Below are 7,670 nucleotides of genomic sequence, written 5' to 3'. Positions count from 1 at the left end.
AGTAAGATTATTTCAAATAGGATTTATTTTTCTGTTAAAACACGTGTAAAAGTTTTCATTTCTAAATAAAGATTTAACACATATCATAATACCTTTATCACATTAACGAAGTATATTTCAATAGAAAACGGTATGATCCGAGAAAATAAACAAGCTAATCATTGGTCTATTCTTAAAAGCGAGAAAATAACACTGCGACAATTAAAAGCTTTTAATGGTGTCAAAACTGACAATTCGTACATAAGAAGTATATCTTAATAGTTATTGATCACGTACTAATCTCTTCCCTGTCAGCCTTTTATCTAGTCATGATATTAGAATCTTAGCAAAAGGTAGAATTAAATATATTTCTTTTTTTATTCATACACACAGTTACCACAATATCACAGTCCTCTTTCCTTTTTCATATAATCTACTCCGTTTCTGAAATAGTCCGTTTCCCCCCTTTCTTCCTTAAATACATTTTCAGTTTCTTAGATGATTGCATTTACAAATGATACTTTTTAACTGACTTTTTGGTTGGAATTTTCATTAAAAACCTTCATTAAAATGCTCTGATTGCAATGAAAAATCTAATTCTTGTTACATCTATAAATTATCTGTTTATCTTATTACTTTAACATATATATTAAAAACAGCAAAATGACAGTAATTATCTGGATAACAAGATTTGTATTTTCGTTATTAGTAGATCATATGTAGAATTAACAAAGCAAAACATATTTCCCAAAACCCTATAAAAGGTGCTTTTTGCTAATTATAAACAAAGCTGGTTACTCATATTAAGTTAAATCATATTCACTTATATGAACCACAATTGTCGAACATTTGCTTCTTAAAAGTCTCATGATGTTAATATTCAAGAAAAAATATGACTTTATAGATATTCAGCCAAAGTTCAAAATCAATTTTAAAATTGCTTTGAAATTTCAGAATATTTACAACAGTATGCAGTTAAGTGTCAATTGGCTTTACCACCAAGAAGTATCTGCTCTATTTCATGAATTATATGCCAATTTGGTTTTTTGCTTTTCAGTGGCAATAAGTATGACATATCTGTCTTGTATTATTAAATTTATTTGCTGGTCCGTTTAATGCGATGCTTTCGATGTGTCAAGTTTGAGATTTGCCCTGCTCTCAATTGAAGATCTCGAAAATTATTTTTTACAAAAGTTTCCAAATAAAGATTATACTCTTGTGTAGTATTCCTCAAGAACAATATTCGGGTAACTTTTTTTAAATTCTTCGGTCTCATTGTAAAGTTAAAATCTGTTGATCTGGAGAAAACATAATATACGAATACGAGTAAATTATCCGATTGTTTTTATTGATGGTAAATGGTTATATTTCAAAACATAGGCATCTTAATAAAATTGATTGATTGAATTGTGTTTGCTTAACGTGCTAAAAAGGTTAAATGAATAATATCTTAGCCACAACAAAGAATATGCTTAACTAGACAATATATACAGCCATATATAATAAGCCGGAGCTAACTCACTAGTTTAAAATTATTTTTATTTAAAATTATGAAGCCAAATTTTTTCCATATTATTATTCTTAATAATTTTTTAATAAATATTATTCAGGTATTGACTTCTTTAGTGTCAGAAACCAGTATTAAAATCATCTTGTAGGTTAAACGTATGCCTATGGTTTTTTTTTCATTTCTGACGGAGAAAAAAAAACAAGTTCTTTCTCTCTTAATTTAGGTAAAAGGTTATTTTTCATGAGACTCTTAATACTTAGGAAAAAAATTTAAGAGTGGACTAAAGAAATCGTTGCATTTCAGCATGGTCAGAGCTTGGTTTGTTTTCCTATAAAATGACTTAATTTTTTTTTAATTTCATTGACATGGTTACAAAATCAAACCGAACAGAAAAAAAGACACACAAACAAGTAAGATTATTGGAGTAAACTAGATGCCAAAATGTGTATGAAAAGTAAATACAGAAATATGAGGATAAACAAAATTAATTAAGGTATCTTCAAAGACATTAATTTGCATTCCGAGGCAGCAAGGTTACCAATGTAAACTGTGTGATAATTTGTGTATTGTCGTAGGAAATAGGAGCTGATCTTTGTATTTACATAATTCTTTTACTTGGAGTAAATTGAAATATAAACCGGACATATTACCTAATTATATTCACTTCATTTTAAGTTGCTTCTATTGAATTGATACCGGAGTTGGATCCGCCGTCACGAAGGCGTTTTGTTAACGGACTACTGTGTAAACTGTGAATTATTGGCATAGTACAGCATTAGTACAAATCTTGTTTGAGTAAGTTATTCAAGTAAATGGTGGGGTGGGCTAGTCCTCAGTACAAATCAGAACCTCTACAAACAAGAAGAAATTCTAAAACTTACGGCAAATATTGCCTTTGTTTCGTTTTGTTATTTTTGTCCGTTTCTTGTTAATCTGTTTGTTCACCTTCTGTGACACTTTGGTCAGTTTTGTAAACATTACGGACAGGTATTTAATTTCCTACCAAGGTATTCTTTAGCCACATACTGAATTCAGAATTTTATTGATATAGATTTACAACTACCTTGAAAATACGAAGTTGTCAAAAGTAAATCATTCTTTTGAATTTCCAATATTTATCCGTGTTACAATATTCCGTTATAAAATAACCCGTTCATTTTCCCGCCTATATTTACTTACCATAATGACACTAATAAGGGATGAAATACCTACCTTTTAACAATTAAACCTGGTAAAACTTTATGGTCATATAAATAGAGTATATAAACATTTACTTTGATTGTGTATTTCCTTAATAAGTTGGCCAATGTTCGATTATTTACCAGCACTTTAAAGATCAACAGCAGATAAAATGTAGTTCTGAAGGCAATATTAACTCAAAACTAATAGTGAAAAAGTATAACAGTAAACAGTAAACAGTATAACAGTAAAGATAAAATAATGTAAAGCAATACATCTCTAATTTTCATAACACTTTACATCTCTGGGTGAGAGTAGTATACTTATTTGAGTTATTGTTGAGTTGCTGTCTCATTTACGTGTAATTAATATTCCATATAGAGCAACAAAGGGCTTTATATCAAACTTAGAAATGACCAACAAATTGTTATACAATAACTAACTTGTACATTTTTTCTTAGGGAAATCTATTTATCTGTTGTATTTAAAACAACTACCTCAAACACTGCATTCTTTCAAGGATAAATATCTAGTGGTCCCCGATTGTGCTTGTGTTAGACAAGTTTAAAAATATTTACTATAATGTAGGACTAGTATGTTTTATAAAGAACAGTGACGTATTATTTCAAATGAACTGGTCTTTTTTTCTCCTTCATGTTGTAACATCTCGCCTTTAATCTGGAAACTAGAATTCTCTTTTTTCTTCTTCGAAATAACATGTTTGGTCTGTTCTATAGTGTAACCACCCACCACGTGCATTGCACAAAAAGAGTATAAACAAATCCTGATTGTAGCACGATAAACAAAATTTTTTTTAACATTGCATCGCAGATATTGTGTGGTTATTTCATGCATATATATTCTGCCCTGTTTAAACTCGTGTTCCTTTCGGAAGCTTTCTTGAATAATAACTTACCGTTACTTTCATTTTTGCCAAAATATTTTTAACGTTTCTTTTTATGAATAGAACCAAATTTTTCTACATTTTATTAAAATTTTATGTGATACTTTTATGACATTATGACTGACACAAATTTGAGCGTTCATGGTTGATTTTATGACAGTCTGTAAGTTTGACATCCTGTTTAAACTTCCTAGTGTTTACAAACGTGTATTTATTGGTAGAATATAACGGTAGCACACACCTGTTTGTAACTTTATTGTGGGGGTCCGGGAAATTTGTATTGACTTTTCTATGATATTCTATGTTTATGATACTTTCACACAAACGACACCATGGCCTGTTAATCCCCCCCCCCCCCCCCCCCACATCATGATTTAAATAAACTTTGATATATCTTTACTAGACGTCTTTTACTAAAACATATATTTACTTTTTTTTAAAAAGGAAACATATCAACTCAAAGAGTTAGCCACTCAGAGCATTTAATATTTCGATTTTTTACTTAAATTGAGCAATATATATATATTCTACCACTACGTGGCACGCTAACTACATCGAGTGTGATACCTTGTGACGATATTTCTAACTGTGAAGAAATATTGTATTGCGCAAGATTCGGTGGAATAAGATTTCTACTGATTTTTAGACGATTTGTTTGCAAAAGTTTTGTTTCTTAATGCAAAAGAGGTGTTCCTTTTATGTATAGTCGCCGTTTTCGTGATATCACAATAGCAAATACAAAAGAAAGCAAGAAAATTTGACCACAGAATTGAATTTAGACCCACGAAGAACTCATAGAGATCAATCTTACCACGCGTTGATTATAAAAAAAAAAAAGTAATAAAACAATCGAAGCTAATTTCAATCTGTTAATAATTACAGAAATACAATGTTATATTGAATGGTTCAAAGGAATACAAAATAATATTTCAAATGATTCAGGAGAAAGTGATTTACGAAATGAAATCTAAAAGATAAATTGTTTTATACCTTAATATAAAATTCAAATTTCCTCAAGTCATGAAGAAATGAAACTTTTTTACCGCATGATATATATAGATTCTACCACTGCATCGAGTGTGATACGATATTTATCCACTCGAGACAGTTAAATTTTCAAATTTAAAACTCGAGGCTCGCCGAGCGTTTTAAATATTTAAAATTTAACTGTCGAGAGTGGATAAATATTGTATTACACGAGATTTGGTGGTGGAATCTGTTTCTCTAATGATTTTCAAACAAAACGCAGGCAAATTTATTCCTCCTTTTCGAATGATCTGCAAAAAGATGTGTTCTTTCTATGTGACGTCATCAGGCATGGTCGCCTTTTTTCATGCCGTCACAATAGGAAATTCAGAGGAAAGCAAGAAAATTCGACGTCATAATCGGATTTTAACCAATGAAGAACTGATATTAAACGAACCACACCTTGATTAATTTTTTTTTATACAATAGGTGCAGAAAGGGATAAATTGACGAATAGAGAAAATTTGATATTAAATAACAGGTGCCTCGATTACGTTATACGTGACTTCACATCGACGTTTTCTCATTATGACGCTTACCGCCATAAGCCTGGAAATGTCATTATATTACGGCAATGTCTGCGTTTTACATCGTCATGTCTTCGAGAAGAATAATTGTACTGAACCTGCATTATTCGAGTAAATCACACAGAAAAAATGACAACAAAATTTAAAAAAAAACTGGTACCCTGCACTAACTTCAACGAAATATGACAAATTTACCCTGAGTCAGTTTCATTCACGGAGTCAAAATTCGAAACTGGCTTCAGTGATGAAATCTGGGATAGACATATATGAATAGACATATTCTAATAATGAAAGTTTTATCGAAAGTCGATACACATAAATTACAAATAACAAAAGCTCTGCAGAGCTTTTAACCAACACACATGTAGAGCTTTATCCGAATCTCATATAGAGCTTTTAGCTAACACACCGGTTCTGAGTCTAAGTCTTCAATGCACAGGTGTAGCGTTAAAGATATAATTTAAGAAAATTTAATGCTTCTTTTTATAATTTTATTTGGTTGTAAAAGCGTTGACCGACGCACAATTTGTATGAAGCGCTTCGTAATTAAAATGTGCGCACGTTCAACGCTTTTACCACACCTATAAATTATAAAAAGAAGCATTCAATTCTAATAATTACATTTTATGCTACAACCATGAAATTAAGAGTTATATCAAACTTTTCGTTTGTTTTTCAATGTATTGTTTTAACGTAGTCACGGATAGTATGCACGTGCAGTCATAGCTGATATACGGAAATACAATATGATATTGGAGTGTCTCACGATTGTTGTCAGCCAATTAAAATGATGGATTCTAATGAAACACACATGTTATGTAATTATCAAAAAATGAAATGCTCGAAAAACCAGATCTAAGGGCTTCTTCACTTATTATAGAGACATATAATACTGTATTATATGTCTCTGCTTAGAATTTGAGTATTGGTAGCCTAATGCTATACTTTAAAAATCTTCGACATTTTCGCATAGATTCCACAAAGTGTTTGTCAATACTATTCACTGCGTTTGAAGACAATTTTCATAAGATATGCAAATTCTATATGCTGTGTACAACTTTGTACCGTAGGGCTACCAATAACCAACTTAGACTAATTTTCGTCTGAAAGAAAATCGCTTTACTTTCGATCGACTTTGGTTTTTGGTAAAACTTTCCTTTGATATCCATTTGATTTTATAAACAGTCGAAATTTGCCAGAATCTGTCCAAATTGCAGTTTTGAGTAATATTTAAGCTTGTGTGATTTTGCTACATACAGTTATAGCGTATTCATTCTTGAGATAACTTTTCTTATGCGTACTACTTCACTTTCTCTCCTCCGCTCTGTGTGAAATTTGAAATTGTTACATGTATACGCAATCCATCCAAATTATTTGCCCTATTCACACCTTATTTCCTACAAAGTTATCTAACAAATATCCCGATGTGCCCTCTATTATCTAACTCGAATAATTCAGTCCCTCCCCGTAATTGATCTCTCCGATACTTGCGAGGAAGTATATATATGACTGTGTTTGAAGTCTTTTTCTGTCGTTATAGTAAGTGATTCGTTGATATTATTCCACATCTGGGGAATTGGCCCAACCCTTTTTCTTCAAATCTATCTTTTACTAATTTTTTTTTTACTGTCACAGTTTTTACTGCACACATCTTATATCGCATACAATTTTACGTGTAGTTATTTACACCATAAACAATCCTTGTCTATACGAATAACCTTGCAAATGGTCAGCATATAGTTTTTGAGTGATTTTTTTTTGAAAAAAATCTAAATTGCTCAGGGGTAACTGGCAATAATAAAAGTTAAGTTACCAAAACCAGACTGTATAATTTCAACAATATGAACTTTTTAGCAATTTCTTTAAACAAAAATTGTAACAATCTAAATATAACAATGCTTGCAAGTAAAAAATGACGAATTTGAAAATAGGATGTTTTGATTTTTTTTTGCATGTAAAGAAGAATTGCCACTAGACATTGTAAATGTTTGGCAGAAGTGCAAATCGGAAACTGTAATTTGCAACACATACAAGTATGGTGACAACATTACAGACCAATTTTATTTAATTAACACCCAATTAACATACAGGTACAAATTTCAGGTAACCATTATATGGTTTGTTATCTAGAATGACTTCAGACATTCCATAAAACTGACATCCAGCCATAGAACCTGTCACATTTCGGAACTCTTCTCATGTTTCCATTGTAAATCACTCTCAAAGTTTGTACACCTGAAGTTTATGAAAATGTTTTTATGCACGATCAACAAACTATGGTACAAAAACGAGAAAGGAAATTTTTAATAAAAATTAATGTTTATGATGTTATTTATTACTCTATTACAATAAATAAAATATCTTTACATTGTGGTATATCATTATAATATTTACATGTGGAATTAAAATCTATTTGAATTTACTGTATATTCGTGCTAGAGCGTTTGTTTTACAAAATTGTGTGTGGAAAGATGAAATAATATTGTTTCCATTTGTGGTCTTTGAAGTAAACCGCTTCTTGCAGGTGCGAACAAAATCAAGATAT

The sequence above is a fragment of the Mytilus californianus genome, unplaced genomic scaffold (assembly GCF_021869535.1).
Source record: "Mytilus californianus isolate M0D057914Y unplaced genomic scaffold, xbMytCali1.0.p SCAF_4, whole genome shotgun sequence".
NCBI lineage: Eukaryota > Metazoa > Mollusca > Bivalvia > Mytilida > Mytilidae > Mytilus > Mytilus californianus.
This window is presented reverse-complemented; position numbering follows the sequence as displayed.